Here is a 16647-nt window from a genome sequence, read left to right as displayed (position 1 = left end):
TTTGACACATGAATCTGAATCCTCCCAGTCAGAACTCTCCATTTGCATGCCCATAGGCAGTAGGTTCACGGTTGAGCATGTGTTCTAAGCTGGTGCATTCAGAAGTAACGGAACTTTTTCTGAGTTTGCTACACTGATCCTTTAGCTTTTTGCACAATTGGTGTCATCTTGCAAAAAGAACCCTTTCAGAATGGAGCCAATAGGAGGAAAATGGAGGTAGACATGGATGGAGACAAAAACCTTTATGACGTGATTATGAGTACCTAGATCCAGCCATCCTTGAAACTGGGAATCTACTCTTGGACATTCCACTCATGTGAGTCAATAAATTTTAGTATTTTTTTTAACCCAACTGAGTCAGGTTCCTGTCAGTTGGAAGAGAGAAAGTCTTGATTAATACACTCATCTCTACAGGTATAATTCAATAACTTCCCTCCTTAAGAAAGCCTTCCCTACTCACACCAAGTGGTTTCTGCCTGTTTCACCATTCTTCCAACTTAGCTTTTGGTTTTATCCTCTCCTGTTGTTCTTTTTTTTTTTTTTTTTTTTTTTTAATTTTATTTATTTATTTGAGACAGAGAGGATGAGAGAGTATGAGCAGGGGGCAGGGGCACCGGGGCAGGGTGCAGAGGGAGAAGCAGACTCCCCGCTGAGCAGGGAGCCTGATGCGGGGCTGCATCCCAGGAGCTGGGATCATGACCTGAGTCAAAAACAGACGCCCAACAGACAGAGCCACCCAGGTGCCCCTCTCCTGTCATTCTTTAGCGTCTCGAGTGTAAGTTGTAATGCTCCAGTGAGATTTAAAGCACTTTTTTAAAAACCTTTCTCTTGTGCCAAGCGCATAGTAGGTACCCAAACAAAACAAAACCAACCCAAGCCAAAGAATATTTTTTGGGTCGGGGCGCCTGGGTGGCTCAGTGGGTTAAGCCTCTGCCTTCGGCTCAGGTCATGATCTCAAGGTCCTGGGATTGAGTCCCACATCGGGCTCTCTGCTCGGCGGGGAGCCTGCTTCCCCCACCTTCTCTCTCTCTGTCTGCCTCTCTGCTTCCTTGTGATCTGTCTGTCAAATAAATAAATAAAATTTTTTTTTTAAAGATTTTATTTATTTATTTGACAGACAGAGATCACAAGTAGGCAGAGAGGCAGGCAGAGAGTGAGAGAGGGAAGCAGGCTCCCTGCTGAGCAGAGAGCCCGATGCGGGACTCGATCCCAGGACCCCGAGATCATGACCTGAGCCGAAGGCAGCGGCTTAACCCACTGAGCCACCCAGGCGCCCCAATAAATAAAATCTTAAAAAAAAAAAAAAAAGAATACCTTTTGGATCAAAATGCGATGTTGTAATGAGGTGTCTAAGTGGACTGAGGGTCACCACCCCGCACAGGGCACCCCCAGTGCACCGGGAACTCTCCAATGGGCTGTCCCCAAACCCCCGGGGCTTTCCAGGTGGCAGTTCAGTGAAGGGACTCGGGTTGAACGAACAGCAGAATTCATGCCTTCTCAACACTAGAAAGGGAAAACTGGTTCTCAAACTTGACTGCCCACAAGAATCCCCCTGGGGGGCTCATTAAACACAGATTGCTGGGCCCTCCTCCATAGTCTCTGATCCAGGAGGTCGGAGGCAGGCGAAGAATTGGAATCTCGAACAGATCCCCTGTGCCGCTGACAAGCTTCCAACTGCAGGTCCTGGGACCGCGCTTTAAGAACCACTGGACAAAATGCTATTAAAATTATAGAGCCAGTGAGGGAAACTGAGTCAGGCCTGGAGGCTACACAGCAAGAAGGGAGCCTGAACCACATGGAGGGACAGTTTCAGGGAAGAAGATCCACGGCTCAGTTGCCCCCACTGACCCCAGGCACTGGCCACTTGCCACTCCACTACTGAGGCCCCCCACCAAGGCTGCTGCCTCCCCTAGTCCCTCCTCCCACAACGCCCCTGTGTCTGCAACCCAGGTCTCCTGGGGGTTGCACGCTTAAGTCTGAGCAGGAACAGAGGCCAGGAAACGGAGGTGAGACTCATAATGTGGAAATTCTCCCGAACAAGATTTTCCCAAAATGTCGGGTGGCCACAGAGCACAATCAATGGAGATTTAGGGTGCCTGTTTGATGCTGGACAGGAACAATTGTTCGTGACGATCAAAATTATTATTATTATTATTTTTTAAGATTTTAAGGGGTGCCTGGGTGGCTCTGTCGGTTAGGTGTCTGACCCTTGATTTCGGCTCAGGTCATGATCTCGGGGTCCTGGGATCAAGCCCCACCTTGGGCTCCCTGCTCAGTGGGGAGTCTGCTTCTCCCTCTGCCTCTGTCCCTCCCCTCCCTGCGTGTGTGCGTGCATGCGCAAACGCTCTCTCTTAAATAAATAAATAAATAAATAAGTAAAATCTTTAAAGAGCAAAGATTTTAAGTAATCTCTACACCCAGTGTAGGACTCAAACTGACATCCCGTCTGCAGGCTCCACGGCACAGACCCACAGAAAAGCCAAAGAAAGCCCTCGGGTCCAGGAAGCACAGTGTTCTCTCTGCCCAGTCTGTTTCTCTTTGTCTACGTGTCTTTCTCGAACTCTCTCACTCACCGTTTTGTCTCTGGGCATCTGACTTGCTCTGCCTCTCCTGTTTCCCAGACTCTTTTTTCTTGCTTCTTCGTCTATGCATCTGACCCTCTCTCCTGTTACTTTCGGTCTCCGGCTCTCTCTCCCAGCTCCGTCCGCCTCCCTCCGCTCTGCCCCATCCTTGCCCTCTCCCTGTCTCCCTGCCTCCTTCCTCTCTCTTCCCTCCTCCTTTCCTCACTCTCCGTGTTGTCTCCCCACCCCCAACCCCTGAGCTCAAGCAGAGACCCAGCTGGCCTCTAGGAGACACTGGGCTCTCCAGGGGCCCGGCAGGAAGTGCAGTTTTCCCTCTGACCCCATCAAGCTGGCTATGGGGGATGCAGCTTCCCTCCCACTCTGTCCTTTGGGGCAGCCCTGGCAGCCTCCGGTGGCGGGGGCTCAGGATGGAGCCTCTCACTTCGGAGGAGGACAGCCTTTACCAGGAGGGCAGAGGGTAGCGGGGTGGTCTCTGGTCAGGTGAGCAGGGGAGGAGAGCCCCATGTTCACGGAACACCTCCTGGGTGTTGGCGCAGCACCGGTTGTTGGGGGTGGGGAGAGGGGTAGCATCTGAGGCTGCAATTGTGTCCCCTTCCTGGAAGACAGCAGGACACGCAGGACAAGGAGCGGAGGATGGGTGTTGGCAAAAACAGAAGTTTGAGGGATGAGAGGGGTCTCTGCAGAGGCAGGGGCCTCCTGGCCAACCCCAGGACGATAAAAACCATTTCCATGGGGACGCCTGGGTGGCTCAGTCGGTTAAGGTCTGTCTGTCTTCAGCTCAGGTCGTGATCTCAGGGTCCTGGGATCCTGGCCCACCTCAGGGACCCTGCTCAGTGAGGAGTCTGCTTCTCCCTCTCCCTCCCCACTCATGCTTGCTGGCTTGCTCTCTCTTTCTCTCAAATAAATAAAATCTTAAAAAAAAAAAAATTAAAAAAAATAAATACGAATGCATCTTAAAAAAAAAAAAAAAAAAAAGAACCACCCTCATGAATTTGCACAGCCATGAAGTTTTTCACATCCCAGGGTGACCCTTTGGAGAGGGAGTGTGCCGCGTCAGCATCCAAGGGCTGGAGGCAGAAACCTGGGGTCTGACTGCACTTCCACCTTGCCGCGTGTGTGAACCTGGACGTGCCACATAATCTCTCCTGGCCTGTTTCTTCAGGTAGGAAATGGGTGTAAAAAGCCCGTCATGGCAGTGGCGTAGAGTAGATGGGGGACTAAAGACGAGGGAGAGCGGAGAGGAAGGCGCACAGGACCAGGAGCCCGGCTTAGAACCACGCACACGGAGGGTCTCCCGGCTGCAGGGGTCAGAAGCCCAGCATGGGTCTCACTGCACAACATCAAGGGGTTGGCCAGGCTCCGTTCCTTCTGGAGGCTCTGGGGGTCCACGTTCCTTTGTCCTTTCCAGCGTCCAAAGGCTGCCCGCATCGCTTGGCTCACAGCCCTCCCCTCCATCCTCTTAGACCTTCCTCCTGGAGCCACAGTTCCCTCTCCCCTATTTAAAGGCCCACCCAGGTAATCTAGGATAATTTCCTTATTTTAAGGTCAACAAATTAGCAACCTTTTTTTTTTTTTAAAGATTTTATTTATTTAAGGGGGAGAGAAAGAGAGAGCACAAGCAGGGGGAGAGGCAGAGGGAAAGGGAGAAGCAGGTTCCCTACTGAACAGAGACCCTGATGCGGCTGGATCCCAGGATCCAGGGATCCTGATCTGAGCCAGAGGATGACTCTTCTCCTCCACCGACTGAGCCACCCAGGTGCATAATCAGCCACCTTAATTACAGCCTGAAGTCCCCTTCACATGGAACCTAACTGTTCGCAGCTTCCAGGGATTAGAATGTCCTAATGACTATCTTGGAAGTCATTTTTCTGTTCACCACATCTTGGAAGGGGGAAGGTTTAACCCCTGCTCCACCTCATTTTAATCTCCCTAACAACCCTGGGGGGGTTAGTGTCATTAACCCCATTTTACAGATCTGGAGACTGAGGTCAAGATACACCAACACTGGGGCGCCTGGGTGGCTCAATGGGTTAAAGCCTCTGCCTTCGGCTCAGGTCATGATCCCAAGGTCCTGGGATCGAGCCCTGCATCGGGCTCTCTGCTCAGTGGGGAGCCTGCTTTCTCCTAGATCTCTGCCTGCCTCTTTGTCTACTTGTGATATCTCTCCGTCAAATAAATAAATGAAATCCTAAAAAAAATTAAAAAAAAAAAGATACACCAACATTAAGTTAGTGCACTGGAGGGATTTGCGGAGGATTTAGATGTGAGCTCTACCTTCATAGGAATTTATGCTGAGGGGAGGGTGTGGAGGGGGCCAGGCATGCCATACCCAAAAGCAGAGAGGAGAGAGGTGAGGAGAGGCAGGGTAAGGAGTGGGAGGAATGACTTCTTGGTGGCAGATGAGGACCCTGATGTTCCAGGGTCCTTAAGCCAGGAGGGCTTTGGAAATGGGCTAACCCAGTGGTTTCCAATGTATTGATTAGCAGCAAATCATTTCTGCAAAGGCACATCCCTGGAAGGTCCGTCCATAGACAGGATGGGTGTGGAAGCGGAAACTCCCCACTCCGGCCTCCTGTCCCCTGTGTTCCACCCCGTACGCCACCCATAGCCCCCCAGCTTGGGAGACAGAGCTGGTTTTCCTGAAGTAGTTCTGTTCACTCCTCCTTCTGGGCCTCTGCTTCTCCTCCTCCCTCCCCTGAGGCGGCGCGTCTAGTGTTTAGGGACAGGGACTCTCAAGTCCCAGTACTTATCAGCTCTGCACTCTTGGAGAAGTTACTCACCCTCTCTGGGCTTTGGTGAGGAGTAAATACAAGATCCTGTAGTGGGCCCCGAGGGCACACACGTACTTCAGGTCACAGCACAGGTGTGGCCCCTTCCCAGATACCCCACATCTCCCTGCCCTGCCCTCCTCTCCCACCTCCAACAATCAAGGCATCTGGAGAACCAGGCTGGGAGGGGCATCATGGGGAGACTCGGGAATCAGACTGGGCCCTTCTCTGGGGAGCTCTGAAGACAGAAGCCCAGCCTCCAGGGCGGGAAGCCCCAGGAATTCTCCAACATTCCTGCCCCAGGGCCTCAGGCGCAGGCCTCAGCCCCCAGGCCCCCAGATGATGGCTTTGTGCAGACCTCAGTGGGCCCAGCAGCCGCAAGAGCTGAGAGCCTGGGAGGGGTGTGAGGATTCAGGCCAAATTTTGCACGCCCCCCCGCCCCACCCCTGTGCTAAAGCAGAAGAATGGCCCCTGGTCTCTTGACTCAGGAATGCGGAGCATTTCTTAGCACCTCTAAGAAGGAAGGGGTCGAGGCCTCTGATGCCAAGCTCTAGAAGGATCCAAATTGTTTGCTAAAACCACAGCCCAGGAGAGGTCAGAGGGGAAATGGAGGTCTGAACCTGTGGCAGAGATCCTGGCTCTGATTACCCTTGGGGAGGAGGGACCTGCCCTTAAAAAGAAAAGTGACCCACGGAGTAGGGGGGTGGTGGTGGTGGATAGATGAGGAGCAGGAACAGGACTCTCCCTCCCAGGGCCACTGCCACAGTGGCTCCCCAGGGGTGTGGGTGATGGTGTGGGTGGGCTGGCCCTCCCCTTCCCCCCCCCCCCCCCCCGCAGGAACCGCACCTTCCAGCCCCGCCCCCATTCCTTCCTTTTATCAGTCCTCAGATCTTCTTTGCCAAATGCCTTGTCCGCTGGGCCCTGTTGGCCAGGCCAGTCTCCCGTAACTCGTGCTGTGACTGTGATGGGCCAGACACTGCACTTGGCCAGCAGCCCCGGGGAGGGGCAGGGTGCCCCAGGAGGGCAGGGCTGCTCCTTCCCTTGAGGGGGGGTGCAGTGTCCCCAAGGGCCCAGAATGGCCACAAGCTGGTCAGAGGAAAGGATTCGGTGCAGTCTGGCCTTGCTTTTCCAGCACCTAGAGCCTGCTCGGTCCCCAGAGACACTGCCCCTCTAAACCCAGGCCCTGATCTTCCCTCTTCCCTCCCACCTGGCCCATCCCCAGGCGGCCCAACTCCACCCCTTCCAACTCCTGTGTTTGCTCAGCTGCCTGTGGGGAATGCACTCTCTCTCCAGCCCCTCCCTGGAGACCTGGGCCCGACACAGACCCCAGTGGAGGGGCCCTGACCTTCTAGACTATCCTGAGCCAGTTCTCCTCTGCCCACCATGACCCCATTCTGAGTGGTCTCCCAAATACAGACCCCCCAAGCCAATGTCCCTTGGCTCCTGCTGGCCTCAGGCTTCAATCAGAGAAAGAGAAGCAGCAGGATACATATATATTGACTGATTGATTGACACATATATATATTGATTGATTGACAGTAAGGCTTATGCAGCAGTGGGAGCGGGTGAGGCATGTTCAGTCTTCCAGGCAGGCCATCAGCAAGGGCGGGGGTATTTTCTTCCACCTCCAGAGCCTTAACTCACCCACACCTGCAAAGTTCCTTTTGCCATATAAGGTAACATATTCACAGGTGTCCGGGATTAGGATTTATTTTCTTTTACTTTAGAGAGAGAGACTGGACACATGAGAGCATGGGGGGGAGGGCAGAGGGAAACTGAAGAGCACTCAGAACTTGCCCGACCTAGGGCTCCATCCCAGGACACTGAGATCACGACCTGAGCCAAAACCAAGAGCCAGTCGCTCAACCGAATGAACCATCCAGGCGCCCCAAGTGTCTGGGATTGGGATGTGGCCATCTTTGGGAGGCCAGTACTCTGCTCACCACAGCACCCCCACCGCCCACCCCACCCCAGGCCACTGCCCTGCCCATTCCTTGACCATTTCAGTTTTCCACATGGTCCACAGAGGACCTGAGCCTGTGGGGAGACTGGGGTGGGGGGCACAAAGTGAGGTAGCCTATGGCCCTCTCTAACAGGGAGGCCACCATCATGGGCCAAGGCAGCCACAGAAGCAGATGGCTGTGATATAGAGTGATTTTGGTGACAAGGTAGGGGTCAGATTGGAGAAGGGTGGAGGCAAAGGGAAGACTGGCTTGTCCTCAGGGACCAGAGGGCCTCAAGGGGCCTCTCATCTTGCGGCCCTTCCAGCTGGGGTGGGTAGGGCCACTGCCATGCCCGGGCTAGAAATCCTAGCCCTCTGCCGTCAGATTTACTGCCACCCTTAGGGCAGGCAGGAGAGGGAATCACGTTGTAAAACAAACACAGATCTGCTAGGGAGTGGAATGCAAAATTCAGCGGGTTCCTTAAGAAGAGTGGAGACCTGAAGGTGAGGGGGTCTCTGGTTTCGTTCTTTGATCCGCCTTCCCCTTCTTCCACCTGCCAGCTGCCCCTCGCTGCCGCGGAGACGCCGTGCTGGGTTTGAGACGCTGGGAGGGCAAAGCTGGGCCGGGACTAGGACCCTACCCGCTACTTGGGGCCAGGCGCTCACGTGAGCGCGGGGCGGGGTCAGGCGCACACCTGGGCGCAGGGCGGGACCGGGCGCTGGGCGGGACCAGGCGCACACCAGAGCGCGGGGCGGGGCCAGGTGGCGGTCTCCGCCCCTCCTTCTCCCTCCACTTCTCCCAGGCTCCCAGTCTTGCCTTCCTAAGCTGCTAAGTGTTAGGGACACCGGAGACAGCTAGGTGGCCTGTGAAAGGAGATCCCTGGGGACAAAGCCAGGATCCAACCCCTGAAGCCCCGTGGAGGGGGTTGGGGGGTAAGTGTCCCTTCCTCTCCTGTCAGAGGAGGGTAACTCCCCGCCCTCGCCCTCATTCCTGGCGGAAGGCCACAGGCCGGGGTAAAATCCTGCCTAGAGTTACAAAGCCACAGTTAAGTTCATCTCCTGCTGCAATTAACCACATCTGCAGCCCTTCCAGAAAAATCTCCAGGAAAGAGGCAACTTGTTTCCTCCAGGGTGTAGCACACGGTGGGGACACAAGAAATACCGTCTTTCTTCCTTCTTTCCAAAAATCCATGCTAATCAGGGGCTTCTGGGTGCCCCAGTCGGTTAAGCATCAGCCTTCAGCCCAGGTCCTGATTCCAGGGTCCTGGGATCGAGTCCTGTGTGGGGCTCCCTGCTTAGCGGGAATCCTGCTTCTCCCTCTCCCTCCTTGCTCGCTCTCTCTCTCAAATAAATAAACGTTCTAAAAATCTTTTAAAAAATGCACACTAACCAGTCTACAGTGCCATGTGCAGATACTAGGCGGAGGCTTAGTCATACCTGTTTTCACTTGGCAGTTAAGGAAAGGGAGACTCAGAGAGGTTTAGTGACTTGCCCAAGGTCACACAGCAGGTAACTCCTAGTAACTGAACTACCCTGTTCTTCTACTGGGCTTTTCCCACTTGATCAAATCATCAAAGTGTGGAGATACGGTGGAAAGGAAGGGGGTGGTTGGAACAACAGGGGTTAGTCTGGAACAATGGGCTGGGGCAGGCTCATGGGGATCATTGACCGTCAGGTGAAGGACCAAGGAGATTTTGGCCTTCATCCTGCCCGCCACATGGACCAGAAGTTAGTTCCGGCTTTGGGCCCTTGTAAAATGAAAGCAACCTCAGGAGAGGGCTTGTCACAAGCACTCCGTTTTCTCGCATGAAAAAATGGCGCAAACCTGTGGATAAGTGTTTGTAAAGGGTTTGAGCCTTAGAGTCAAACATATCTGGGTTGAAAGCCCAGGGCTTGCCACTTCACAGTTGGGGGATCTTGGCAGACGAAATCACTTACTGTTCCTGAGCCTTAGTGACCCACTGGGGAAATGGGACTGATCTTCCCATCGTGCAGGGAGACTCACAGGGCCAAGCTGGGGAAGCACCAGGCACAGTGTAAGTAGCTGAGAGAGGTAGCTGCCATTATTATTATTATTATTACTATCATTAATGTATTACTATTTTTATTACTATCAGCCAGGCATTTGGGGCTCAGACCCAACACTGAAAGTCCCCTAGCCAGGGAGCAGGGCTCCCCGTGTTCTGTGGGACCCCCTCTCCCTACAGAACTTGAACCTTTTATTTCTGGCTTCCCAAATGTCTGTGCATGTTCCAAAAGCCTAGGTTTACAACTCATGACCCTCATGAGCAGATCACACTAAGCAGCACGAGAATAAAACTGGCTGGAAAAGGGAGATCCGGGGCCGAGCCCCATTCTGCACCAACTGGCGGTGTGATCTTGGGTGAGCCATTCAGCTCTCTGGGCCACAAGCAGGGAGAGGTGGACCAGACGACTGGAAGAGCCTTTTCTCTTTAAATTTACTTATTTAGGGGCAGCTGGGTGGCTCAGTGGGTTAAGCCTCTGCCTTTGGCTCAGGTCATGATCTCAGAGTCCTGGGATTGAGCCTCACTGGGGCCTCGGGGTCCTGAGATGGAGCTCCCCACTGAGCAGAGAGCCTGCTTCCCCCTCTCTCTCTGCCTGGCTCTCTGCTTACTTGTGATCTCTCTCTCTCTCTCTCTGTGTCAAATAAATAAATAAAATATTTTTAAAAATTCATTTATTTATTTATTTGAGAGAGAGAGGGAGAGAGAAAGAGAGAGAGTGAGAGCGCATACAAGTGGTGGGGGAGGGACGGAGGGAGAGAGAGAGAGAGAGAATCTCAAGCAGACTCCCTGACCATTGCAGAGCCCACAACCCTCAACCGAAATCAAGTCCGACACCCAACCAACTGAGCCACCAGGCACCCAAGCCATTCAGTCTTTCATTTCTTATCTTGGTAACAGGGGCCTGGAGATGGAAATCCAGCACTGGCCCCAAAGCGTGGTGCCTACAGGGTCCGATTCAGAATAAGGCCAGGGAGTGGATGCCCACCAGGTCCCAGGTGTCCAATTCCTGAAGCCTCCAAAGACTTAATTATAAGGAATTCTCCCGCGAGGCGCACCTGGCAAACTCAGGGGAGTGTGAGACTCTTAATCTCAGGGTTGTGAGTTCAAGCCCCACACTAAGTGTAGAGATTACTTGAAAATAAAATCTTAATGGAATAAAAAAAGGAATTCCCATGAAATACAGGAGGAGGGGCCAGATTTGGCAAATGGAATTACAGGGTGCCTGGTTGAATTTCAGGTTAAATCACAAATAAAGATTTTCTTAGTATAAGTATGTCCCAAATATTGTATGAAACGAACGTATACTAAAAAGTCATTTGGGGGTGTCTGGGTGACTCAGTGGGTTAGGCCTCTGCCTTTGGCTCAGGTCATGATCCCAGGGTCCTGGGATCGAGCCCTGCATTGGACTCTCTGCTCGGCGGGGAGCCTGCTTCCCTTTCTCTGCATGCCTCTGCCTTCTTGTGATCTCTCTCTCTCTGTCATATAAATAAATAAATTCTTTAAAAAAAAAAAAAAAGAAGTCTTTTTTTTTTTTGAAGATGTATTTGTGTGTTTATCTATTTGACAGAGAGAGAGGACGAACACAAGCAGGAGCAGAGGGAGAAGCAGACTCCCTGCTCAGTTTAACCTCAATGCTTGGCTCCATCCCAGGACCCTGGAATCATAACCTGAGCCCAAGGCAGATGCTTAACCAACTGAGCCACCGTGGTGCCCCCCACCCCAGTCATTTGTTCTTTTTTTTTTTAAAGATTTTATTTATTTATTTGACAGACAGAGTTCACAAGTAGGCAGAGAGGCAGGCAGAGAGAGAGAGAGAGGGAAGCAGGCTCCCCGCTGAGCAGAGAGCCCGATGCGGGACTCGATCCCAGGACCCTGAGATCATGACCTGAGCCGAAGGCAGCGGCTTAACCCACTGAGCCACCCAGGCGCCCCAGTCATTTGTTCTTTATCTGAGGTTCAAGTAATTCAAATTTAACCAAGCATCCTGCATTTTATCTGGCAACCCTAAACACAGGCAAATTGAAACAAACAAACAAACAAACAAACAAACAAAACGAGGATGCTGTCTATGTGCCAATACAAAATGCTCTCAGGGACGAGTTGAGGGAAAAAGCCAAGAGAAGAACAGCCGATAGGCAGCTCTGGATTAGCAAGGGAAGAAAAGCATACAGGGAAGTTGTACGCAGAAGCTCCTGGAAAGGCCGTCCTTCTGGGGAAGGGAGCTGCGGGGCAGGAACGCCTGGATGAAAGACTTCACTGGGTCCCCTTCGTACCTTTTGGATTTCGTGGGATGCAAATGTTTTAACCAGGCAAAAATAAATAAATACATAAGTAACATAATCAGGCAGTTTTGCCCTGACCCCGCTCCCCGCACCCTTAACCTCCTGCATTCTAGAAATACTCCAGGGCTTGTGTTATCCTTATCAAAATTCCTTTAGGCCTTCAGCCTCGTCGCAGCCTGCCCGCAGTATCCCCCGCCTGTGGGAGTGGGGTGAGTCACAGCCACCTCCGGCCAGCTGTTCGCCATCTGCAGGCCTTCCTAGGGAAGAGCCCCTTCCTGCTGTGGCCCCCATCCCTGCAAAGACTCTAGGGTTCCTTTCATCACTCTCTTTCTCTCCCCTTAGACTGTAATTCAAGGGAATTCAACCCCCACTTATTAGCGGTGCCAGGCACTGTTCTAGGAGAGAATCTGAAAGGGAAGGGATGACCAGAGCCGGGGCGGGGCGGGGGGGTGTGGAGGAGCAATTCTGTATGTGTGTTGCAGGGAGACAGCATCTGGGAAGTCTTCCTGGAGGAGATGGCTCCTTGAAAGAAAAGCACTCTCCTGGGCACAGCCAAGGTCTTTGGGAATTTATCAGCAGGTCTTTCTTGAGCACAAGGATGCATGAGGTCAGTGTTAAATGCAAGGCTGAAGGCCAAATGAGGAGGCACAAACACAAGGCCTTTCCTCAAAGAACTTAGTCACGCAGGGGAGAAAAGAGCACATTTCATAGGAGGCTGTGGGAACTGCTGAGCAGAATGTGCTTCATTGCCATATCCAGGAGGACAGGCAGGCTGCTAAGGGGCCCAGGGGATGGTTATGAACCTCGTGGGGGAAGGGCCTTCACACATCCGCACATCTCACTCATCTTGCAGGCAAGGTCTCAGGCCCAGAGAGGGGCAGGCAATTGGGCAGGTCACACAGCAAGTCAGCGGCAGAGCCAGGACTAGCCCCTGGGCTCCTGACTCCCAACTCAGGGCTCTCTTAAGAGCCCCCACTGCCTCCCACAGGGCTGGGAGCTTGGGGCGGCATCAGGGAAGTCTTCCAGAAGCAGGGATGCTAGGCACTCAGACCCCAGGCATTCGTTGAGCAGGTGGCACAGACGGGAGGCACAAGGTGTTGTCCTAGGAAGGGACCTGCCCCTTTTGTAACCTGGGGAGACTCTGCCCCGGTTGGGCTGAGCTCAGAGCCGCCGGTGAGAGCAATCTAGACAGGAAAGGGCCACCTGATAAAGGTAATCTCATGTAACCCTCCCTGTGGGACTCTGTGTAGGAATCAGGCCCGTTTCCAGAAGATCAAATGAAGCCTTAGAGCAATGAAGTGACTTGCCCAAGGTCACTAGGCAGTGATGACCATGACTCAGCCATAAACAGTGTCCTGCACTGTTTCCACAAGACCATTCTGCCCGCATTTAGGAAGTTCATAGCCCTCCCTCCAAGACACACACGCGGTTCCTCCAGATGTGCCCAACAAGGGGGTGAAGCCCCACCAGGAATGCTCTTTCTTCCTGCTTCCCGCAAGCACCCCCTTCAAAGGAGCAGGTAACCCCTGAAGGCCCCATCAGCCATTTACACTTGAGTATAAATTAGTTATCAGACTCTGAGACTGCAGCTGAATACAGGGCCCTGCCCGCAGTGACACACGAAGGTGAAGAGGGATAGGTCCTTGGGCCTGAGCTGCGCCCCAGGAGTGGCAGGGTGGAGCTTCCCTTGAAGCATCTGGGCGCTGGGCACCGTGTCCAGGTGGCACCAGGAAGGGAGGTGCCCAAGGGCGGAGGCGCACAGAGATGGGGAAAGAACAGCAGCTTTGCTCAGGTTCCAACCTGCGCTGTCTGAAGCCAGCCCTCATCTCCCTGGGCCTCACGACCGCACCGCTGCTGTGGGGAGACTTCCTGCAGGTAGCGGTCCTAAGAAGGGGCTCCATCCCAGGGTTCTCAAACTTAAGGGAGCCCTGGCATCCCCTGGAGGGCTCCCAAAACCCCAGACTGCCAGGCCCCGCCTCAGAGGGTCAGCTTCAGTTAGTCCGGGGGAGGGGCCTAACTAACTAACTAACTAACTAACTAAGTACCCTAACAAGTTCCCAGGTAGCTCAGAGGCGGCCAGTGTTCTCCCCCTTCTCTATAAAAACCAGGTGATTGCTACAAAAGCCTAGAGACTGTGGGGGCGGGGGTGGACAGTGCCGAGCCCAGAAAAACCTCAGGTACAAACTTGACATCTGGCAGGGATTTCACACCCCCATCCCCTCGGTTGGACCGACGGTGCCCAGGAGGAGGAGGCATACAGGGCCAAGGTCGGGGTGAGGATGCTGAGCTCTCCCCAGCAACTGCCCCCGTGAAAATCTCCCACTAAGTGCATGATAGCAGGTGTTTCTTTCTATGCCAGGCGCTGTGTCCAGGGCTGCCCGTGGACTGTCTCACCTGATCTTGCCCACAAGTCTAGGAAGTAGGTCATCAACACCCTGTTTCACAGGTAAGGAACCCGTGGCAGGCACAATAATGGCCTCCAGAGGTGTCCGTGTTCCCAGCCCCAGAGCCGGTGAATGTTGGCTCTCATGGCAAGAAGGGCTTTGTAGATGTGATTCTGATACGGATCTCTAGACAGGAAGATTCTTCTGGATTATCTGAGTCAACCCGGAGTGACCACAGAGGCCCTAATCCCACCAGACAAAAAGTCAGTGTCTTAGTCCATTCGGGCTGCTATAACAAAACACAGCACGGGCTGGGTGGCTTATTAACAACAGACATTTATTTCTCACGGTTCTGAAGGCTGGAAGTCCTAGATCAAGGTGCCTTCAGGATTGCTTTCCCCTAAGGTTCCTCCTCCCTATTCACAGATGACACCTGCTCGCTGTGTCCTCACCTGGTGGAAGGATCGAGAGAGCTTGCTGGAGCAGCTTTTTTTAAAAGATATTATTTATAAAATTATTTTTTTAATTAAAAAAAAAGATTTTATTTATTTATTTGAGAGAGAGAGAGCACAAGCAGGCAGAGCAGCAGGCAGAGGGAGAGGGCGAAGCAGGCTCCCTGCTGAGCCAAGAGCCCAATGTGGGGCTCCTTCCCAGGACCCCCAGCCCTTACAAAAGAGGGAAGGGCTCTGCCCTCCTGACCCAAGCACCTCCCAAAGGCCCCACCTCCAAATACCATCATCTTTGGGGGTGAGCGTTTCAACACGTGACTTTGTGGGGGACAGAAACATTGAGACCGCAGCAGTCAGGGAGTCGGAAAGGAGGTGTGAGAGTAGAAACAGAGGTTGGAGACATGAGGATGGGGCTGCCAGCCCAGGTGTGTGGAGGGCCTCTGGCACCCAGACAAGGCCAGGAAGGATTCTCACCTGGGGCCTCCAGAAAGACCACAACCCAGCCAACACCCTGATTTTAGCTCCCTCAGATTCATTCTCGATTTCTGACTTCCATAATGGTCAGATAAAAAATGGGTCTTGTTTTATGCCCCTGAATCTGCGGTAATTTGTTATAAGGATCGTGGAAAATTCATTCCAAACCAAAGGCTCAGAAGGATGCAGTGATAAGACTCAAATGTTCTCTTTCTGTCCACAGGAACTGCGCTCAGACTCCTAACCGCAAAGTTGACTCAACAGCCAACCAGGGTCAAGAATGGAAGGCACCAGTGCCATTCCCCCCCCCCAAACCCCCCCCCCCCCCCCCCCCCCCCCCCCGCGGAGTAGAAATGAACTTGAGGGTGAGCGTGGGGGAATTCTGCTGCTGTTAAATGTCAGAAGAATTGTTATGGGGAAGAGGGAGACTTTTGGCCAGCCACAGCAGAGAGCCTCCATATTTTGGAACTCCAGTTGGTAAGAACTGGCTGCCTGGGGCTCTGTGTGGGGAAGGTAGGGGGTGGTTGCAGGGCTGGGGGCGGGGGTGGGGGCAGCATCTTGGGGCGGAGCCCGGGCTCCCAGGGAAAGTGTGTTGTGGTCCATTGGTACTGCCTGACTTGGCTCTGCATGGAGGACCAGCATTGTATGCTGATCAGGATTAGATAAATTCCCTAGGGTTGGCCCTGGGTCTGACTCATCTTTTTATTCCTGGGCCTAAGATGTGCCCCAAACAAAGCAAACACTCAATTAATGTTACCAGGAGGGACAGGACAGAAAGAGGCAAGAAGGGGGAGGGAAAGCAGGGAAAGATAAATTTGTTTCCATTGGGTAGAATCCCCTGGTGGAAAGCTTCTAATTCCCTCACTTTGTTCTGTTCACAGCAATCCCTTCTTTTTGGGGCGGCGGGGGTCCACCCCCCACCTCATTCCAGCTGGTTACTGCATGGCTGCCAATCACAAGGGCCTGCCCCTCCTCTCCTGGGGCAGGCCTAGGACTCAAACCAGGCAACAGGACTCTGGATCCTACAATCACCAATGGGGAGAGTGCGTCTGACGGCCACATCCTGGAAAGGTGGTCCATAAACTCAACCAGTCAAGAGGAAGTGGTAACTGGGCCAGAACCCTGGTCTGTGAGACTCCCGAGACCAAGCTCAGGCACTCCTAACCTTAAAGACATCTCTCGTGGGACCACCAGCCAGCCAAAGGCACAAAAGCCACCTCCCCTCCCGGGAGGTGCGGGCACCCAGCCTTTCCTGCAGGGGCGTGGCCAATGTGTTCCAAGAAATCTCCCCACCTCCATTTTTATTCTGCTTAGCTATTCGGCGTCAGTTTCTGGGGCTTGAAACGGAAGAACCCCAACTTTGAACAGTGTTTCTAGAAGGAGTAGCGGGCTGATCATCATAGATGTTGCACTCGGGAAAAGCTCTTTAGTTGGAGACTTGAGAAAGGAGAGGTTTGTGCTCTCCCAGATTCACGTGTTGAAGTTCTCGTGGGGTGGATGGGAGTTAGAGGCAGGGCCTTCCAGAATTTGAGGCCACCCCCACCCCCACCGTGATGGGATGAGTGCCCTCTGAGGAAGACAGAGGGCGCTAGTGAGCATACAAGAAGACAGCGGTGTGGCAACCAGGAGGAGGCCTCCCCAAGATCTCAACCTTGGGGGCACCCGATCTTGGACGCCCACGTCCCTGGGTAGAGCAGCCCGCCCTGAGGCACGGCAGCGTGGGGGCCGTTCGGCGAGAG

At 53.3% G+C, this 16647-nt stretch overlaps 1 long non-coding RNA gene across 2 annotated transcripts; it reads left to right on the top strand.

The window, feature by feature from the left end:
- The first annotated feature begins 7441 nt into the window (after positions 1–7441).
- On the top strand, positions 7442–16200 carry LOC116592837. Of its 2 annotated transcripts, XR_004286621.1 has the most exons (5): positions 7459–7518; positions 7854–8225; positions 13961–14047; positions 15132–15385; positions 15790–16200. It is a non-coding gene; the product is annotated as an uncharacterized LOC116592837 (long non-coding RNA). The 2 variants fall into 2 exon arrangements; XR_004286620.1 differs by having other exon boundaries at positions 7442–8225.
- The last annotated feature ends 447 nt before the right edge of the window (positions 16201–16647 follow it).

The sequence above is a fragment of the Mustela erminea genome, chromosome 6 (genome assembly GCF_009829155.1).
Source record: "Mustela erminea isolate mMusErm1 chromosome 6, mMusErm1.Pri, whole genome shotgun sequence".
Taxonomy (NCBI): domain Eukaryota; kingdom Metazoa; phylum Chordata; class Mammalia; order Carnivora; family Mustelidae; genus Mustela; species Mustela erminea.
The sequence above is the reverse complement of the archived record's forward strand: the minus strand, read 5'-3'. Positions and strand labels throughout refer to the sequence as shown.